The 22,563-nt window shown below is 42.4% G+C and overlaps 1 pseudogene across 1 annotated transcript; it reads left to right on the top strand.

Annotated features, from left to right (window-relative positions):
* Nucleotides 1–14,310: 14,310 nt before the first annotated feature.
* On the top strand, nucleotides 14,311–15,063 carry LOC308243464 (annotated as a pseudogene). Its single transcript has 2 exons — nucleotides 14,311–14,475; nucleotides 14,717–15,063. The product of its transcript is annotated as an uncharacterized misc_RNA (transcript).
* The last annotated feature ends 7,500 nt before the right edge of the window (nucleotides 15,064–22,563 follow it).

Below are 22,563 nucleotides of genomic sequence, written 5' to 3'. Positions count from 1 at the left end.
AAATAATACCATTTGCTAATTTAAATGCTTCTATTCTAGATTATATGATAAAGCTAAGGAGAAGAGGTGGAGGGCTATCATAGATTTTCTCTTATTAATAATTATTTTATTCATAGAGTCATTTCCAAAATAGAAGATTAATAAATATTTGAATGACTGAAATTTTATGTTTTATATATATTATAGAGGCCCAATGCACAAAATTCGTTCAAGGGGCTTGGCCCCCACCGCCGCGGCAGCTACCTCTGCCTCAGCCCTTGCCTGCAGCAGCAGCTTTGTCCAGAAGGATTTCTGGAAGAACGTCTGGTCTAATTAGCATATTACACTTTTATTATTATAGATATATATAAATACATCTTCACATAATTACAACATTTTTAGTTGTTCAAAGAAATTATTTTTATGCTAGAGGCTCAGTGCACAAATTCATGCACCAATGGGGTCCCTCATCCTGGCTTGTGGGATCAGGCTGAAACTGGCTCTCTGACATCCCCCGAGAGGTCCCAGATTGTGAGAGGCCACAAGCCAGGCCAAGGATCCCCACCGGTGCACAATCAGGGCCCAGAAGAGACAGGGGAGGTTGGCCAGCTGGGGAGGGGCCGCCTGAGGGCTCCAGGGCATGTCCAGCCCATTTCTCCCAGTCCCGATCAGCCAGACCACAGCAGGAAGCTAACCTACCAGTTGGAGCATGTGCCCTCTGGTGGTCAGTGCATGTCATAGCAACTGGTCGACCAGTCAACTTCCCCTGGTGGTCAGTGCATGTCACAGTGAGAGGTTGAGCAGCCTTAGCATATCATTAGTATACTACACTTTGATTGGTTGAACAGCCAACCGTTTGACTGGACACTTAGCATATTAGGCTTTTATTATATATGATTCCAATTCTTTATTACAAAGTTTTCTTAAATGGCTTATAATAGAAGATAAATACAAGTAATAATGCAATAGAAATAGAAAATCAGGACCTAGGACAATGGGGATACAAATGCTAGCCATGAAATTCAACATAATTTTAAATTTGGCTCTGAGCTTCCTCAAAATTATTACACAAAGGGAAACCAGATTTGTTTTAAAGTTCTCAATTAGGGAGAGAAAAGGCAAACCAAATCCTTAGAGAAATGTTAAACTTTCTTAGAGTAAAATTATTTTTAAACATTATTTCTTCCTTGGTAAAAATTAAATAGTTTAAAAATTTAATTTATATAATTGATCTTCACTACCTTTTAATATAGAAAAATAAGATATTTTGTGCATAATTATGTACATAATGCTTATAAAAATATTATTCCACATATTTTATATTATAAATATACTTTTCAATTGCCCATAAATTTATAGTCTGAAAACCTATTACATAAGAATTGATAATTCAAGTTTTCTACATTGCTCTTTTGCAATCATACTTATGTCTGTGAATATCTGCGTCTAATGCGGGCAGTACACACACACACACACACACACACACACACACACACATTATATTGTATTTCATCTTCCCACACTGAAGAAAGTAGTTTTATATCAGTCAATTATAGTAAGATTGAGGAAGATCCCCGAAGTAACTAGTGAACTATTTCTCAGTGGTTTTGTAAGGGTGTTTAGGGTGGTGACATTTTTGTGGATATAAACAGAGAGTATGGATGCCCTATTCTTTCAATCCTTAGATTCTCCAAGATTTTAATGTTTAGATTCTCCAAAAGGGTGAATTCTCTGGTAGTTTTAGAAAGATCATCTTTTCCTTGAACCTTATTTAGTTCAGAAAAGAATTGCTTCTGGGAATCTGGTCTTCTGTTTTATTAAAACAAGGATCACGAAATTCTGCTACTGGTTTGCAGTAAATATCTATAGATGGTTTAGTTGTCACGCTTCAAATAATATTTGTCAGTGAATCCATCATGTTTTCTGATACTTTCTCAGCTGTACTTAGGAAAAAAAGGCTTCTTAAAAATACATAGGCTTTCCCTCAGTCCATACTGAAGATACTCAACTTGTAAATATTTGTTTCAAATGACACATTTTGAGTTATCTGTTCTTGCTTATAGTAAACCAAATGGGCTGATTTTTCAGCTTAAATGTAAACGAGCACCATCAAAGTGTCTTTGCATTTGCAAATTATAATTATGGGGTCATTATTTTCCATAGCATTGCTTATAGCAATTTAGAATAAAAAAATAAGTGTGCAAAAATTGAGTATTTGTTAACTAAATTAAGAAACATAGATATGGTAGAATTTATAGTGGAAAGATGTATTTTTTCAAAAAAAAATCCAAAATATATTTGCCAAAGTGTTCATATTAGCTAATGCTGATTGGTAAGATTTTTGTTAATAATTACTTTCTTCATTGTGCTTTTCTGCAGATAATAAATAAGTGTATTTTCTACCTATAGTAGATGATTAATATTTTTTTAAATTTAAGGGTGAATTGGCTTTGGAAAATGCTGTGTTGAGAATACGTGTTGATCATGGTTGTCACATAAGAGAACAAAATGACTTGGTTTAAGGAAAGTCACTGTTTGCTGTAGGCGTAGGAGGAAGGGTAGAAAAGGGCTGCCATGGAGGGAAGAAAGAGAAGGAATTGGTTTGCATTGTCTCAGAAGACTGCATATGCGACAGTATGAAGCTCCTTGTGAATTCTCAGAAGTTGAAACTGGCTATGAAGGTGGTAGAATTCTTTGTGGGTTTACGCGTGTGTAGAAACTGGTGAAGAAGGAAAAGTTGTGCATTTGGACTTCCATGGGGTGAACCTGAAGCAACATATGAGGGTTCTGGAGCCAAGGCTGAAGGAGACCCACAAGAACACAGGATTGAGCAGAATGGAGGGGAAGATTAGAATCTCCCCACATTATAGAACTAGTGATTCGAGGCACTCTCTTCTGCTCAAGACTGGAAGGGCCTCGGCCATCACTACATGTGCTTGGCAGCTCTTCCAGGAAATACAAACTTCAAGTACACTTTCCTGGTTTGCCTCAGATGAAATCCCCACACCAGCCCAGCAGAAGAACATTGTCAACACGACTCCAAAACAGTGGAATGTCTGTGCTTAATGGGCTATTATGGCTCTGAGAATACTGCCTTACACGTACTGGATGTGCAGGCTTTGAGATGGATTTACAGATATAGGTCAGTGTTACACAAGCTTACAAGAGTGATAAATTTCATGAAGTTTTCCCATGAAGAAGCAGGTAAAGAAGCATTGTGCAACACGAGATACATAATTATTTCATTGGAAAATATGTGTTTTATTGGTCAAGAAAGATGGCCTATGGCTGTTATATAATACTAGAGCCCCAGCGCAACAGTTCCTAGGCCTGGCCTACGATCAGGGCCGTTTTCCCTGGCTGCCCACAGCCACCGCCCCCCCACCGCTGTTCCCCATTTGCCATCGGGCAATCGGAGCTGCTGGCCAAGCGGGAGGTGGGGGGGAAGAAGGGGGAAGGAACCAAGAGGTCAGCCATTCCCGCCTACTTGCCGGCCCTGCCTCAAGGTTCGCCCTCTGTGTGTGGGCGCCCCCTGGTGCCGCCCACATCCCCCACCATCCACCCCCGGTTCCCTGTTCATCATCAGATGATGGGAGCCTGCCGGCCGGGAGAGGGACTGAAAGGTGCTCAGTGTGCCTCACAGTGACTGGTCGAGCGGTCATTCTGGTCATTCTGCCATTAGGGTCAATTTGCATATTACCCTTTTATTATATAGGATTCTCAAATGGTCCCTTTTCAGCTTTAAAGACAATAAAGAATCCCTCGGAATACTGTTACCTATCATGGTTTTGTATATTCGGCATCTTTTACAACATTTCTCTTTGAGAAACCGGGGACATTCACCGTATGTCAAAGATTGGAGAGAGGAATTTTGAGTTGGGAAGAATATACCACTAAAATATTACAGGATTGTCGGGCTTCAGAGTTGGAGAAAGTATGCTTAAGAGCCCTTATTTGATCAGTAACAAATTAGAAATGTGTCCAGCTCTTTCTGAGCAGAATGTCTGGCCAGCTACCACTGGTGTTAATTATAGAAGCTCTCAGGGACTTAGACACCTAGGTTTTAACCTTCTCTCACTTCTGTGAGAAAATATCTCTACATGTGTTTAAATTAAACTTTTGTAATAAATCATATGCAGAGTCACTATTAGTGACATTAGCTCAGGAGGCAGGAGGAAGAAAAGCAACTTTAACGTCCACACAGGGAAAGACCCCAAGTAGAGCTGGGACTGCAGTGACTTCACTCAGACACGGGAGTTGGACATGATGGAACATTCATCCTCTTGAGGTTCAACTGACAACCAGCAAGATCCAGGTAGAGTAAGGAGCTCTCCACCTCCAACCAGAGAACTCTCTAGAATGAGCCCCATGACCTGGTCTGAGATTATGCTCACTGATTAGCCTTCCTTATGGAGAATACCACGAGGCACAGAATCTTCAGGAACAATAGACACACATGCCCTGGCATCCAGCAGGCTACAGTCTGTATGGGGCAGATGTAAGGAAAAGCACAGACCAGGGGCCCTGGTTACAGAGAGGAGGGGTTCCTGGGTAAATCTTCATCGTGATCTGGATGGCGGGGTTGGAGACAGAAGATGGGTCAGGGAAAGTTGGTCTTTGCTGCTCCTGTTAGCTGAAGGATCCCATTCCTGATACACTTTCTTCACATCTGGGGGTTGGACACAGGGGTTGGGCCTTGTTTTATGAATAAAGACTCTATTATCTTTTTTTCTCTCTTAATGAAATCTAAAGGCTCTCTCTCTTGTTTGAACGAAAGATATCTGAAGAATTCTCAGCCACCCTCATGGCCCACAGGCCACCAAGCTGCTGCAGAGGGAGAGGGGAACCCGTTGTTGGGCTTGAATAAAGAGGAGACTCATTGTGGGTAATTAATGCCCAAAGAGGAAGATAGTGAGCAACAGGAAAATGCTGGGAGTAATACTCTACCAAGCCCTCAAAGAAGAGTCCTGCAGAAACCTAGATTAGAAAGAAACAAGAAAGGCTGGATTAAGACAGTGGGACTCTTTCTCACTGTACTTCTTTTCTTTTACTCACCTAGGGTTTGCAGAGAGAATTTATGAAATAAATTTGTAAGGGGCTATAACTGTTTTGCTCACAGGAGAATGTAATGAGGGAGAAAATTGAGTTTTCATAGCTGGTAGGAAAAAACGACTTAGGGATCAAGCTGCCTTGGTTTGGAGCAAGCCTTGATTAGAGCACTTGGGTAAATGAGTGTCTGCAAGGCATGGGCATGACCTGGCATTAGGACTTCAGAAATGGAGGATCTAGGGGAGCAGTAGAGGTCAGGGTAGAGGTCACATGCACACCTATGCCAAGCATTTTGTAGGCTAGAGGTCAGAGGTGGTCACATGACACAGCAGGTTATCCTTTGAGAAAGGCAAAGGATAACCTGCTGTGTCATGTGACCGCCTCTGACCTTTACCCTACAAAATGGTTGGCATGGGTGTGCGTGTATCCTGACAATCAGGACTAAGCTTTATGGAAGGATCAGCAAAAGATAAAACAGAAAAGGTGGATATAAAAAATGAGACAGAAATTGAAGGGAACTATGGACATACTTTTATAAATTAGCACAATTTAGGGAGAAAATGAGTCGAGAGCTTTGCCATACTGTGAAATTGGGGTTTGAGGCAATCCTATCTAGATTTAATGAACTAAGAAGACCCTATATTACATCTTGCTTAAACCTAACTAGCAAGTGTACAATCTATTTTAGAAAAACTTTTAGGCAAAAAAATAATATTTAAAGCCTCTGATAGCACTGATGTTTATTTTCTGGGGAAAGGCTATTAGTTTATTCATTCATTTCTTTCACAAGTATTTATTGAGCATCTACTATGTGTCAGCATTGTCCTAGGTGCCAGGGATATAGCGGAGGATGCAAACAATGGAATTTAAAGCAGCCTGAAACGTTATCCATGTGATATTTATACTTTAGCAGATAGGAAGTCTAGAGGTCAAATATTATTGATTGTATTGTTTTTTACTTCAAAACTATTAGAAAAAGAAAATTTAAGATTGTCACCTTTGATGCTGTATTCCAACACCAATTCTCTGATATCAACTGGACATCTTACAGTTCATTAAATTCTGACACTACCCAGAAATAGCTAAGACCCCCACGAGTTAAAGGCGTAGTACGTCACAAGACTCTTCAGGTTGCCATAACAAAATAACATAGATTGAGTAGTTCAAACAACAGAAATTTATTTTCTTACAGTTCTGGAAGCTGAAGAGTATGAGATAAATATGCTAGCTGACTTTGTTGCTGGTGAGAGCTCTCTTCCTGGCTTGTAAATGTAGATGGTGGTAGCCCAGAATGGTAGGTAACCCACTTAGAGGAAATTATAAAAAGTTTTCTAATTTTCATAGCAAGCAGCATAAGATTGAGCTAGCCAGATAAACATAGTAAGCAGTTTTGAGAGCTAATAATTATGCTTTTATAGTGGTATCAGTTCATCTTTTATAATTTTTTCTAGTTGTATTTAGATACCCAGACACTGGAAACCAAGATGTACACAATGATTTTATACAATAACTAGAGGCCCGATGCATGAAATTTGTGCAAGGGGCTCAGCCCTAGCAGCCCTGGCTTCATCTGGAAGGATGTCCGGAAGGTCGTTCGGGTGTCCAGTCTAATTAGCATATTACACTTTTATTATTATAAATGTGTCATGGCCAGATCTGAATAAAGGATTACGTATTGGGGGACTTTAAATTAATTGGCAAGAAAGTATCATATTTGTCAATAAAGATTTGATTTCCCAGTAATACCAAATGTTAGGGTTCCACCAGCAATTCTGTTTGCTGTTCACCTTCTATGATCTGGAGGTTTCCCACTGACACAGGGGTGGTCAATAATTTTTTAAAAATTTAATACTACAAATGGCCCCAAACCTTTGAATTACCCTGAACTCTGCTTTTTCTCTCACATCCCACTTTTTAATCCATTACCTTGGATTTCCACCTATCAGTTGAAATTCCCTCCACTGGTTTTTCTTAAAGGAAAAATACAATCACAAAATAACTGTGTCTTAAAATTCATGATTTTAACATTATGTAATATAACCTCTTCTCCAAAGGCCAAGTTTATGACCTGCATTTTCCAGGTTCAATATGTGGTTAGGTTATGTTTTAGATGACAAAGGAAACAGAGAATACAGCTCTTAAGCAGTGAAGAATGTTTATACCACATTTCTGCTTTGGGCTTTTAACACTAATGAAATAGAGTTAATTCGAGCTGTAATCTCAATGGAAACATTTCATTCAGAAGCCACATGATGGGCAATATCCTTCTATGCAAAATTATCTAAGATGCCATACATTTCCATACCTCTTATTCTGTGTGAAAGCTATCCTTCCAAATTTCAGTTACACTGAAAGTGCTCATTAAGTCAAATAGCTTTTATAGTGAACTTATTGGTCTCAAAGCACTTTGGCAGATATTTGGAAACATGCAATAATCAATCATATATGGCCTCAATTTTCAAGAGGCCTATGTGTTTGAATTATTTATAAAATAGAAATGCAGTAAAGACTTAGAGATTTAAAAAAATATGTTCTACCATGATTTCAGGGTGGATACTGTGAAGTTAATGCAAACTGCTATATGCATTTATTAGGAAGGGTGAGAGGAGATGAAAGTCCACTTCATGATAAGTGGGTGAACTAACAGTTGCTGACTACCACCCCCAAACATGACCCTGCTGGTATCTAGAAGCAAGAGAACACTTGGTTTATCTCAGAACCTAACATTTAAATGGCAAGAAACTGCTGATCAGCTAGTCCGAATGTGAGTTAAGGAAATAATGGTCTGGGTAGAAAGGAATGGGCACCAAATAGAGTCCCTTGGCAGCTCTTCTGATTGTACCTGGTTGGACCGTTTATTGTCCCAGCTCTGTATGGGGGCAGAAAATCATTCAGTGCTGACTGGAGTCACTGGGGTAGCATCAGAAACGTGCTAATGAGTGGATTATAAGTGAACTCCACATGGTGTTAATAGGTGGGTGACTATGAATTCGTCTTCATCTACCACACCAAGGTGAATCAATCCTTTGCAAAAAGCATTGCCTAGAACTGAGATATTAACAGATGCCCTGAAAGACAAGATTGGTCAGTGGAAGAGAAAGTGTAATGGGGGATGTGTTAGGAATCCTATCTAATAAAAGTGTAATATGCAAATTGACCATCACTCCAACACACAAGATGGCCGCCCCCATGTGGTCAAAGATGGCTGCCCCCATGTGGACACAAGATGGCCACCACAAGATGGCAGGGGAGGGCAGATGTGGGCAGTTGGGGGGACCAGGCCTGCAGGGGAGGGCAGTTGGGGGAGACCAGGCCAGCAGGGGAGGGCAGTTGTGGGCAATCAGGCCAGCAGGGGAGGGCAGTTGGGGGGGGGGGGAACCAGGCCTGCAGGGGAGGGCAGTTAGGGGTGACCAGGCCAGCAGAGGAGGGGAGTTGGGAGGGACCAGGCCTGCAGGGGAGGGCAGTTGGTGGGGACCAGGCCTGCAGGGGAGGGCAGTTGTGGGCAATCAGGCCTGTAGGGCAGGGCAGTTGAGGGGGACCAGGACAGCAGGGAAGGGAAGTTGGGAGGTACCAGGCCTGCAGGGGAGGGCAGTTGGGGGGACCAGGTCTGCAGGGGAGGGCAGTTGTGGGTGATCCGGCCAGCAGGGAGGCCAGTTAGGGGTGACTGGGCCAGCAGAGGAGAGGAGTTGGGAAGGACCAGGCCTGAGGGGAGGCAGTTTGGGGGGACCCAGGCCTGCAGGGAAGGGCAGCTAGGGGGGGACCAGGCCTGCAGGGGATGACAGTTGGGGGGGGGGACCCAGGCCTACAGGGGAGGGCAGTTGGGGGGACCAGGTCTGCAGGGGAGGGCTGTTGGGGGGGGACCAGGCCTGCAGGGGAGGCAGTTTGGGGGGACCCAGGCCTACAGGGAAGGGCAGTTGGGGGGGGACCAGGTCTGCAGGGGAGGGCAGTTGGGGGGGGGAACAGACCTGCAGGGGAGGACTGTTGAGGGGGACCCAGGCCTGCAGGGGAGGGCAGTTGTGGGCGATCAGGCCTACAGGGCAGGGCAGTTGAGAGGGAACAGGACAGCAGGGGATGCAGTTTTGGGGGACCAGGCCTGCAGGGGAGGACAGTTGGGGCGGGGGGACCCAGGCCTGCAGGGGAGGGCAGTTGTGGGTGATCAGGCCAGCACAGAGGGCAGTTAGGGGCGACCAGGCCTGCAGGGAAGAACAGTTAGGGGCGACCAGACTGGCAGGGGAGGGCAGTTAGGGGTGACCAGGCTGGCTGGGGAGGGAAGTTAGGGGCAATTGGGCCAGCCGGGGAGCAGTTAGGCGTCGGTCAGGCTGGCAGTGGAGTGGTTAGTGGGTGATCAGGCTGGCAGGCAGAAGGGGTTAGGGGCAATCAGGCAGAGGCTGGCGAGTGGTTGGGAGCCAGCAGTACTGGATTGTGAGAGGTATGTCCAACTGCCCGTTTAGGTCCAATCCCGGTGGGATCAGGCCTAAACAGGTGGTCGAGGTCCAAGATTAGAGAGGGTGCAGGCTGGGCTGAGGGATACCCCCCCATCTCTCCCCCCGGCACAAATTTCATGCACCGGGCCTCTAGTATATTAAATATTAGAAACTTTCTGCCCTAAAACAAACTATACTGCAATCTCCAAATACTCAGAGAGAGCAGTAGGTAAGACCTGGGTTTTCACCTCATCCTATCTCTCTACCTCCCTCCCTCCAATAATACATTACAGAATATGAATTCAGGGGACTAAATAGCTACAAGTCCCTGAGAACTATAAGGACCATAAGAGAAAGACCCCAAAATAAACAATTTAAACAAATAATTTAAAGGCAAACAGAAAAGAAAATCACCTTTTCCTACTACCCCAGCTACACCGCTGTCTTACTGGGGAGCTCCTGGACCTTCTGACACAGAGATGACACCTGGATCCGTTCTAATGCTAGAGTGGATGTTGTCCAGAGTCCTTGGAGTCCCTGTGCATGTATGTGAACATTTATATGAAAAGCAAACATAAACAAAAAGAAACTATACCAGCTGTTTTAGTAGCCAGTGAAATAGAACTAATTGAAAAAATCATAAGGAACAAAAAGGAAAGCTACATACCGGAAAAAAATGATATTCCATGAAGAAGAAATTAGCCATAAACATTTGCACCAGAAAATACAGTCTGATAACATACAAAGGAACACCTGACCAAATTCCAGAAGGAAATAAATCCCAATGTATTTTGAGATTTTAAGTCCTACTTTTCAGAAACTGATGGATTAGTTGAAAAAATTTTGGGAGGTTTTCTATGTATTGGTAGTCATATGCTAATAGGAATGCCTTGTTGAGTGAAAATTCATGGGGAAGAAAAGTTAAGAGTATGTGACGACTTTCATGTCAGACTGTGGGGGAAACAAGAATATGTGTTGGATCTTCATATTTGCTTGTATTTGAGTAGAAACAGTGGAAAGGTAAACAAACAAAAATATTTATAAGGGACAGAGGAAGATTGTGGGTGTAAGGCATAAAATTAGATTTTTTTGTGTATATTTTAATGCAGTTTTGACTTTGTAGATACCTACACAAAAAAATAAGTTGTTTTTTCTTAAAGAAGAGGCAGCCCAGGGCTTTCCAAGTCAACCATTTCAGATCCAATGAGAATGACTTCTGGGATCTGAAGTTTCCCTACTACGGTGGTATTGCCATAGGAAGGCTCTGAGACCCAGGTTCTGGAGGCCCCGTTTGTGGGCACTAATGCTCTAGGTGGTGGCCAGCCCAAGATTGTAGGTATGAAAAGAAGTTGGAGACGTGAGTCGGGTTTGAGGGCAAAGATAGAGGGAAGATCCCCAGTTAGAGCAGCTCTAGGGGCAGGACCCCAAAGCTACTTGTCAGAGATTTGCTCAGAGGTTGGGGACCTTTTAAGGTTGGGGATGCAACTATCAGAGCAGAGGGGATTGAGACACATGCATCAAAACTCTGATCAATTGGTGTATCAGGCCACTAATAACAGACCTACACAGATTAGGAGAAGGTGAGGGCGTTCCAAGACCGGCTTTGCAGGACTTTCCTGTGTCTTCAATAAGGGCCAAGCCAATCCTGCTTGGCTGCTGGGCTCAAGGTAAATGAAAGGATTATGGAGAGAAGACTATCTATGTAAATCACGTAAGCAGGTCCTGGGGAAAAAGGTACATCTATTTTTACATTTCGATAGTAATGGTTGGGTTAAAAAGTGCTTATACTTCCATGATGTCATGTGATGCTCAGAAAAACGGTTAAAATAGACAGAACTCATATGTCTGCTCCTATTTCTTAGATGAGAAGACTGGTATCAAGTAAGTGACATGGCAGGTTCATGTTCACAGAGTGAATCCAAGGTCGTGCAGAAAAAGTACAATTCTTAGTGCAGCTCATTGCCCTAGTCAATAATTTATTCACTTATCACTCATTCGAGTACCTGAAAAGTCAGGCACTAGTTAGCAGGAAGCAGTCTTTTCCTTGAGCAGCTCACAGACCACGAGGTCCTTTTTCTGCTAATGCTGTGTTTAAAAGGCATTTTCTTCAGCAGATGAGATTAAAAAACTGGGGTACATCTACACAACGGAATACCATGCTGCGCTAAAAAAGAAGGAGTTCCTACCATTTGCAACAGCATGGATGGAACTGGAGAGCATTATGCTAAGTGAAATAAGCCAGTCAGAGAGAGATAAGTATCACATGATCTCACTCATTTGTGGAATATAATGAACAACATAAACTGATGAACAAAAACAGTTCCAGAGACAGAGAAACATCGATCAGACCATCAAACCTAGGAGGGAAGGTAGGGGAGGGTGGGGGTAAGGGGGAGAGATCAACCAAAGGACTTGTATGCATGCATATAAGCCTAACCAATGGACACAGACAACAGGGGGGTGAGGGCATGAGTGGGGGTGTTGGGGGAGTAATGGGGGAAGAAGGACACATATGTAACACCTTAATCAATAAAGAAATTTTTTTTAAAAAAAAGGCATTTTCTTCTCCAGCCTTTAACTGCCACTGGCAAAAAAGAAATGTGCAATAAAAGCATTAAATTCAGCTCCAAGGGGTTTGGAGACCTCAATGGGAGGCCTGAAAGCCCATTTATTCAGGGTCTAATTACCTAGCTTTGTAGTTTGATGAGATTCCCTCACCTGTACAACCCACCTGTTTGTTCCTTAGAACCTTCTCACTGATTATTAGCAGCAGCATCAAGGAGAGGACAGGGAAATTAAAAAGATGAAACTCAAGTCCCTCAATTTTTCTACTTTTTAGTAGCTCATGATTAAGAGTGGTGAGGAAGCAGCTGGCCTACTGAAAAAATGAGGTCTTTGAGTCATTTGATGACCATTCAGTCCAACTTCTCTTCTCCCCGCACCCCGCTGCCCTGGGTAATAAAGTTGGAGGTTACTCATGGGCACAAGACAACTTGCCTTGGGTTTTATGTTCTTCTATTCTTTTATGTTAAAAATTGTAAAGGCCTTCTCAAATATATTGAATTGTTTCCATGTTAAAATCATTATTTGTTTGTTTGGCACTAAGTTAATGGGATAGTGAGTGGTAGAGACAAAGTAAAAATTCTGAAAATGATAGACCTGCCATCAATCTGAGGTCTGCTAACCCAGATTTTTTAAGAGGAAAGGAAAAACATTATCAGAATTGAATGAGTAGATTATTTTTTTTAACCATAAATGAAGGCATCGAACTAAAACAAATTCAAGTGCATACTGCTTATAACTAGCTTCTAATAAAATAGTCTGCAAATTCATTCTAAAATATAACTTAAAAAATGAGATTGTTGTTAAAATAATTAATTCCCGGGGAGACCTTGCTGGTGTGGAACATGTTTCTCACAGTATAATCTGATGAAACTGTTTGCAGCGTCTGTCACAAAGAACAGAATATTGAATTTAGAGATATCCACAGAAGCGTTATAAATAATACTTAAAGTATTGCTTTGTTTGGTCCCTGGGAATTGTCTAAAACCTGCCATCAACGGTCCACTAACAGTGATTCCGGTGACAGTCATAAGCTATTACAGTTTCCAGAACTGGTTGTTAGCGATTGGCTTCTTTAAAGGAGGAGGCAGATGTTTGAAAATGCTGGAAACAGAATGTGGTTCCCTAAATGGGCTTCTAAACAGAAGTTTGTGTTGGCCGGGCAGAAAACTGCAGCAAGGTGTTTCAGAAGCAATTCCTTCCCCTTGGGTAACTCAGACTGCCCGTCAAACTGCTTTCTTCCAGCTGGCTCCGTCTTGCCTGTTCCCAACCCAACCTACCGAAAGGCTGAAGAACTGAACGAGAAGAACAGGAGGAAAACAAGCATTCTCACGCATCTTTCATTGTTTTCCTTTCTTAGATATGACCACAACTGAGCAAAGATGTCTTTAAACTTTGGTAGAGTGGGCAAACATGAGCAGACCCACTGCAGGCAGCTGGACGAAGACACTGGTTAACCACAGACAGAAGGTTAAAGATGTATACACTCTGGTGAATCAAGTTCTATGAAGTGTGTCACTCTGGTACATAAGGTAAAGACTGAGAAGGGGGCTGGAGTTTTGATAATGGTTTTTTTGTTTTTTTTTGTTTGTGTGTGTGTGTGTGTGTGTGTGTGTGTGTTTTCATCTTAAAAAATCTGGGTTAGCAGACCTCAGATTGATGGCAGGTCCATCATTTTCAGAATTTTTACTTTGTCTCTACCACTCACTACCCATTGACTTAAAGCCAAACAAACAAACATGCCCAACCACTAATCACCGGAGAGATGCAAATCAAAACGACAATGCAGTACCATCTCACACCTGTCAGAATGGCTGTCATCAACAAATCAACAAAGGACAAGTGCTGGCGAGGATGCAGAGAAAAAGGAACCCTCGTGCACTGCTGGTGGGAATGCAGACTGGTGCAGCCACTGTGGAGAACAGTATGGAGTTTCCTCAAAAAACTGAAAATGGAACTCCCATTTGACCCAGTGATCCCACTTCTAGGAATATATCCCAAGAAACTAGAAACACCAATCAGAAAGGATATATGCACCCCTATGTTCAGAGCAGCACAATTCACCATAGCTAAGATTTGGAAACAGCCTGAGTGCCCACCAGCAGATGAGTGGATTAGAAACTGTGGTACAGACTGGCAGCTCTGAAAAGCCATCTTTGCATTGTTCCTGTGGCTTCCTCTCCGCTCGCTGCAACCACCTCCACCGCCGGGCACTCCGGCAGCTTCTTCGCCAGAGTCCTCCAACTCTCGCTTTTTTAAAAAAAATCCTCTGCCTAGGATCACGGCATGCCCCACCATGTCAGACACCGGCTCCGAGACCACCACCAAGGACTTAAAGGAGAAGAAGGCAGTGGTGGAGGAGGCAGAGAATGGAAGAGATGCACCTGCGAACGGAAATGCTAGTGAGGAAAATGGGGAGCAGGAGGCTGACAATGAGGTAGATGAAGAAGAGGAAGAAGGAGGAGGGAAGGAGGAGGAAGAGGAGGAGGAGGAGGAGAAGGAGGGGGGAGGAGGAGGAGAAGGAGGAGGAGGAGGAGGAGGAGGAGGAGGAAGAGGAGGAGGAGAAGGAGGAGGAGAAGGAGGGGGGAGGGGGGAGGAGGAGGAGGAGGAGAAGGAGGGGGGAGGGGGGAGGAGGAGGAGGAGGAGGAGAAGGAGGGGGGAGAAGGAGGAGGAGGAGGGGGGAGGAGGAGGGGGAGGAGGAGGGGGAGGAGGAGGAGGGGGAGGAGGAGGAGGAAGGTGATGTGAGGAAGAGGATGGAGATGAAGAGGAGGAGGCTGCGGCAGCTACAGGCAAACGGGCAGCTGAAGATGATGAGGATGACGATGTTGACACCAAGAAGCAGAAAACTGCTGAGGATGACAGACAGCAAGACAAGGAAAAGTTAAAGGCCTCCGTGACCTATTCACCCTCCACTTCCCGTCTCAGGATCCAAACGTGGTCACCTTCGAGCAGAGACTCCCGCCCGCCTGCCCGCCCACCCACCCACCTCGGGCAGCGCCGACTGCAGGTGACACGCGCTCTTCACCACCCAACCAAAACCACAACGTGAATTTGCCACAGGGGAGGAAAAAGAACCAAAACTTCCAAGGCCCTGCTTTTTTCTTAAAAGTACTTTAATAAGGAACATTTGTTTGTATTTTTTATTTACATTTTATATGTTTGTACATATTGTTAGGGGTCAGCCCTTTTTAATGATCTTGGGATGACCAAACCAGCCTTTGGACCATTCTCTGTCCTACTTCTGATGTCACTTGTGGTGTGACCATGTTCATTATAATCTTAAAGGAGGAAAAAACCTTGTAAAAAAAAGCAAAACAACAACAACAAAACAATCTTATTCCGAGCATTCCAGCAACTTTGTGTATGTTCTTAGCTGTCCTATAAGTAGTTGGTTTGTATGAGATGCTTAAAAAGGCCAAAGATTAAAAGGTTTCTTTTTCCCCTTTTTTTGATTATGAAATTGCTGTTTATTTATTTATTTATTTTTGGCCTGTTTGATGTATGTGTGAAACAATGTTGTCCACAATAAATGGGAATTTTATTTTGCTGAGTTGTTCCAACAAAAAAACAAACAAAAAAACCAACAAAAAACAACAAAAACTATGGTACATCTACACAATGGAATACTATGCTGCTTTAAAAAAGAAAGAACTCTTACCATTTACAACAGCACGGATGGACCTGGAGAGCGTTATGCTAAGTGAAAGATAAATATCACATGATCTCACTCATTTGTGGAATATAATCAACAACATAAACCTATGAACTAAAAAAGATCCAGAGACATAGAAGCATTGAACAAACCATTGAACCTGGGAGGGAAGATGGGGGAGGGGGAGGGAGGGCGGGTAAGAGATCAACCAAAGGACACAGCAGTAAGAGGGTGGGGACATGTGCTGGGGGTGGGGGTGGGGAGCAGACAGGGAGAGATTGATGGGGAAAAAAGGAGACTTATATAATACTTTCAACAATAAAAAATTTAAAGTAAAAAAAGACTGCCATTTTACACACATATTTTGTGATTATTTTGTCTTCGATTAAATTGCAAACATTTCAAACTTTTATTGCAAACATTCCAATCTCCCTTTGTATCAGATGACTTGTTTTTAATAATCAATAAGAGCTATTGGCTCCAAAATTACATAAAATTTTTTAACTTATAGGTCAGTTGGCACTATTATGTTAAGAGAGTTTTTAAAATATATTAATGCAATAGTATCAAGACTCTAATCTTTGTAATAAAACTCCATTCTCCCCTCTGGACTTAGACTTGTGATAATTTATTCTACTTATTTACCTCTTAATAAAATATGACCTTGCATTATATCTTATATTCTTGTGCAATTATTTGTGTTGTAAGTTTTCTCACAAGTAAACTGTAAGCACTCAGGAAGCATGATTTGTATGCTGTTCTTTTCTAGTTCCCCAAGCCCTCAGATATTACTTGGCATATTCTTTATTAAAAATTTCCCATCAAGATTAACTATTTTGGTAAGAAATTTGTTTCTACTCATTTTATAACCCAGAAAAGTAGATTTTTTAATAAACTTACCTATCTTATTTCCTTATTTCTCTTGTAATTTCTATTCTCATTTGCTATGAAACTTTTCACTTTTGTGCGATAGGAGGAGCTAAATAGCTCCCTGAAACAACGGGAAAGTAAATTAAAACATAAATCGTATTTTCCAGCATGTAAATGGTGATCTGCCACAAAGAGGGCTATATTTCAAATAGTCATTATAATGCAATATAGGAAAATACACCGAAACATAGGTGAGAGAAGATATGAATGCTATTAAAAATGGAGCAAAGGAGCAAAGAAAGGGAGAAGGAGAGAAAGGAAAACGATCCATTCTGCTGAGAAGTTTTAAAAAATTCAAGGACTGACTCTTATAGGAAAGGAGTAAGTTCAGAAAAAAAATAGAGGAAATCTAAAAGTGAGCTTTGATCATGCAGAGATAGAAATCAACAAATATATGCCCTAACCAGTTTGGCTCAGTGGATAGAGTGTCGGCCTGAGGACTGAAGGTTCCCAGGTTCGATTCCGATCAAGGGCATGTACCTTGGTTGTAGGCACACCCCCAATAGGGGATGTGCAGGAGGCAGCTGATCGATGTTTCTCTCTCATCGATGTTTCTAACTCTCTCTCCCTCTCCCTTCCTCTCTGTAAAAAAAAAATCAATAAAATATATTTTTTAAAAAATCAACAAATATGTTTTTCCTAAAGAACAAAAAATTTACCTCCTTAACTCTAGAACTAAAAAATAGTACTTATAAATTATAAATGAAATCTTATAAATCAATCAGGGATACTAGAGAAATAAGAAAAGCATATAGGTAAGACAAAAATATATATTGAGCCTGGCTGGGTGGCTCAGTGGTTGAGCATTGACCTGTGAACCAGGAGGTCATGGTTTGATTCCCAGTCAGGGCACATGCCACCAGGGTTGTGGGCTTGATCCCCAGTAGGGGGTGTGCAAGAGGCAGCTGATGAATGATTCTCTTTCATTGATGTTTCTGTCTCTTTCTCCTCCCTCTGAAATCAATAAAAACATATTTAAGAATATATATTGAAAAGGAACTGGTATTATTTGAGAGAAATACCTTTAAAATTTTCTTCTGAATAATGTCAATATTTTTCAACTATAAAAAGTTGAAAACATGTTTTCCAAGTCACAGAAGAACAAGGAAGTGATTCAATATTATACAAATCAGTCAGGTAAATTTCAGCTCTTTCAATAGCTAGTATTCTCAAACTTTATAAAATTTGCAGAACATGGTCCATTATTCTGGACCTTATTTCCAGCTAAAATATTAGCATAACTAAAGGGAGGGAAATTGATTTTCTTAAAGAATAGAGTTTAGGGGAGCAATAAGCTTCTAAAATTTAAGAAACTGCCAGCAAAGATACTAATTCGCATCCAAAATTATCCGCTCATAAAAATTGACATTGTGTTAAAAGTTGAATTCCAGAAATAATTCTCACTCATGGTTTTCATTTAATTGCCAAACATTGATTGCATTTTTCCCATGTACCAACCAGTATACAAAGATTTATAAGTTGACAAGACTCCCTAGAAATAAGACATTGGACCCTACCATTGTTTTTGCATCTGAGGCAGCAGCCAATATTGGCACTAATCGAATCAGACATCAGAAGAGTATATCAAGGTGATGCTTTAAGATTTCATTGAGCCTGCAGACTTTAATATTCTTCCCAAGTACTGAGGAGGTGTTGTTTATATTGTCCTTAGAGATAGTAGTATAGAAACTCTTTAGTCCTGAGCTGTTAGGAGTGCAGGTGGGAGGTTATAGATTCTCATCCTTCTTTAGTGCACACATAAATAGGACACAGCCTTTGATACAGATTTACACCCAAGGAAATCTGGACAAAAGGGATCTCTTATTGTCTTTATGGGGTGGTGGATATAGATTGATTACCTATGTCATACCTAACATTTCATTTGTTATTCCATAAAACTCATATAGAGTACTCATGAGCCAAATTCATGAAGAACACTCAATCTTATCTCCTCCTTTTTTTCTAGTTTTTTAAAACTATAATAATAAAAGCGTATTATGCTAATTAGACTGGACAGCCAAATGACCTTCTGGACGTCCTTCTGGACGAAGCCACGATGGTAGGGGCCAAGGCAGAGGTGGTTAGGGGTGATCAGGCAGGCAGGCAAGAAGTTAGAAGGGAGCAGGCAGAGTGTTTTGGGGCGATCAGGCAGGCATGCAGAGGGGTTAGGGACAATAAGGCAAGCAGGTGAGTGGTTAGGGGCAATAAGGCAGGCAGGTGAACAGTTAGGTGTGATCAGGCAGGCAGGTGAGCAGTTAGGGGTGATCAGGCAGGCAGGCTAGCCGTTAGGGGCATCAGGCCAGGCAGAGTGGTTAGGGGAAATCAGGCAGACAGGCGAGCAGTTAGGGGAGATCAGGCAGGCAGGTGAGCAGTTGGGGGTGATCAGGCAGGCAGGCAGAGGGGTTAGGGACCATCAGGCAGGCAGGCAGAGGCAGTTAGGAGTGATCAGGCAGGCAGGTGAGCAGTTAGGGGCATCAGGCCAGGCAGAGTGGTTAGGGGAAATCAGGCAGACAGGCGAGCAGTTAGGGGAGATCAGGCAGGCAGGTGAGCAGTTGGGGGTGATCAGGCAGGCAGGCAGAGGGGTTAGGGACCATCAGGCAGACAGGCAGAGGCAGTTAGGAGTGATCAGGCAGACAGGCGAGCAGTTAGGGGAGATCAGGCAGGCAGGTGAGCAGTTGGGGGTGATCAGGCAGGCAGGTGAGCACTTGGGGGTGATCAGGCAGGCAGGCAGAGGGGTTAGGGACAATCAGGCAGGCAGGCGAGCAGTTAGGGGTGATCAGGCAGGCAGGCGAGCAGTAGGGGCATCAGGCAGGCAGGCAGAGTGGTTAGGGGTGATCAGGCAGAGTGTTTGGGGGCAATCAAGCAGGCAGGTAGAGGGGTTAGGGACCATCAGGCAGGCAGGCCCAGGCAGTTAGGAGTGATCAGGCAGGCAGGTGAGCAGTTAGGGGCATCAGGCCAGGCAGAGTGGTTAGGGGAAATCAGGTAGACAGGCAAGCAGTTAGGTGTGATCAGGCAGGCAGGTGAGCAGCTAGGGGTGATCAGGCAGGCAGGTAAGCAGTTAGGGGTGATCAGGCAGGCAGAGAGGTTAGGGGCAATCAGGCAGGCAGACAAGCAGTTAGGGGTAATCAGGCCAGGCAGAGTGGTTAAGGGCATCGGGCAGGCAGGCAGGCAGAGTGCTTAGTGGCAATCAGGCAGGCAGGTGAGTGGTTAGCAGCCAGCAGTCCTGGATTGCAAGAGAGATGTCCAGCAGTGGAACAACCCCCGAGGGTCCCGGGTTGCCAGAGGGTGCTGACCCGGCTGAGGACACCCCTTCCTCCCGTGCATGAATTTAGTGCACCAGTCCTCTAGTTTAAGTATAATTGGTATACAATATCATATTAGTTACATTAGTTTCAGGTGTATAATATAGTGGTTCCAATTTTTTTTAAATACATTTTATTGGTTTTTTACAGAGAGGAAGGGAGAGGGAGAGAGAGTTAGAAACATCCATGAGAGAGAAACATTGATCAGCTGCCTCCTGCACACCCCCTAATGGGGATGTGCCTGAAACCAAGGTACATGCCCTTGACTGGAATCAAACCTGGGACCTTTCAGTCTGCAGGCCGACGATCTATCCACTGAGCCAAACCAGTCAGGGACAAATTTTTATACCTTAAAATGCGATCATCCCGCTAATTCTATTAATCACCTGTCACTGATATCCAAAATATATAAGGAACTCAAGAACTGAGAGCCAACATGGCCAGTACCATCAGCATTTCGTTATATACTAGAGCTTGGCTGCTTCAAGAAGAGCATGTAGTTTTACAATGTGTTTTTCACAAATAATGCATTTTTAATTGTGAATGTACTTATTAAAGGCAATGGAAGTATAAAATGTGTTCTCGTGAGTCAGTATGAGGAAGGCTTTCCCTAATCCTCTTTTCTCATACTGTTTTATTTCCTGTTTTTCTCTTGTCTCTTTCTGATTCCTAGATCTTTCTCTCTCCAGCTCTCCGTTGCCTCTTATCCCTAAAGCTGACTCAACAAATGGAAACTCTTTGGTAAATGTATTCCACTGTACCCATCCAATTGACCTTCTGGCTGTTTGGTAGTTATGTAAAGTGGTCTGTTGTCAAGGCAATTAAGATCTCTAAAAATGCAAACTGCATGACTACAGATTCCTGTGCTTTTGCTGCTTCTCAGCAAAGGGACTGATTACAGTGTCTGTTGGCTTAAAGTGTGACAGGAGAACACACAGAGAAAAGCATCTATATATATATAAAAGGCTCATATGTAAAGTGTCCCCTCGGGAGTTTGACCAGGAGACTGGGAGTTCGATCGCTCACTATGACGTGCACTGACCACCAGGGGGCGGTGCAGAACATGGTAAGCAATCAGTGGTGGCGGTGGGGCTCTGAGGGAGCGAGGGAAGGGTGAGGCAGGGAGGCGGGGAACTGTGTGGTGGTGGCGCGTGGGTGGGGAGGAAAGGAGAAGGCAGGGAGGCGGGAAGGCAGGGAACCTGATTGGCCCTGATCGCCGACCAGGCCTAGGGACCCTACCCATGCATGAATTTCGTGCACCGGGCCTGTAGTACAAGATAAACCTCTTCATGGTGTGTTGCTTTTGAACTGGGCACAGTTTAACAGTGTACAGTTGGCATAAACATATCTTTCATAAACATTGTCTGTATTTCCTGTCTCTACCTCCACGATTCCCGGGCTATTCTCAACCTCCATTCCTACCACTCCACTCTCCTGTTTCCAAGTCTACAAAAATTTACTAGGTCCTAAAATGCAAAGGACACATTTTATTTTTTAAATTTTGAACACTCTGCACCATTTGACACTATTATTTCCTCTTTCTGGAAACAACTGTCTTCAAATAGTGTACACCTATATTACTTTTATCTTTAAAATTTAGAAAATAAATTACAAAAAGGTTTAAATAATAATGTGATGAACACCTATGAGGCCGCCATCTATCTTGCGAGTTAAAACATTAAAAACATAGTTCCAGCTTCCTTTATGTTTTCTGATTGCAACCCCATTTCTCTCAATCCCCATTTTTCAAATTCTTAAATAACTTCTACTATTGATTTGCATTCTTTAAATGGAGATAAACAGTATTTCTCTATAGCAGTTTTTGTTTAGTATTACTGTTTTTAAGTCAATATTTTTGTGAGATTTATTTATATTGGTATGTACAGCAACAGGGTATTTCTTTTTAGTCTACACATAGTATATTCATTTTTTAAGAATTGTGTACAAATTGAAATATCTGTACTTATCCTCAAAACAACCAATAAAATCTCAACTTTGAGAGAAACCTAAATATATAAAAAATAAATGAAATATACTTTAGTTGACTGCACAATAGATGACCTGAATAACTTGCTAATCAAGTCGAGCTCATTAACTTACTGCTTACTGTTCTTACTGTAAAAAGAACACAACACTGACATAGTTTTCCAAGGGTTTTAGAAGGTAGAAAGAAGGATGGATATTTTCGGAGTTTTAGAAATGGGGCTAGGTGATGTTTAATTTTTTTATTTTTATTTTATTGTTTAAGGTATTACAAATGGTAGTACATATGTCTCTCTCTCTTTTTTTTTCTTCCCCCACTCACCTCCCCTGGCCTCCCCTACCTGGGGCTGGGTGATTTTAAGGTGAGCCTTACAAGCCACGGAACAGTTAAATAATTCCTTAATGTGGGTTAGCTTTCTTTCCTTAGTTACTACTTGGTTTGCTTTCTGTCAGCTGCTAAGTCATATATTTTGCCCATTTTTCTAAGTCTATTTTTCCTATTTTTATTTTATTTTGATCTTCTGTTTTAGGAAAACCAATTATTTTCTTATTATATGTATTGCAAATATCCTTTTTCAATTTTTGCCTTGTCTTATTTTCTCTGTTTTATGTAGATTCCTATAAAGTTTTTAATGTAGCAAATTCATCAATATTTTCATTGTAGTTTATATATTTTGTCCCA

Source organism: Plecotus auritus (genome assembly GCF_963455305.1).
Source record: "Plecotus auritus genome assembly, chromosome: 3".
Classification (NCBI taxonomy): Eukaryota; Metazoa; Chordata; class Mammalia; order Chiroptera; family Vespertilionidae; genus Plecotus; species Plecotus auritus.
The sequence above is the reverse complement of the archived record's forward strand: the minus strand, read 5'-3'. Positions and strand labels throughout refer to the sequence as shown.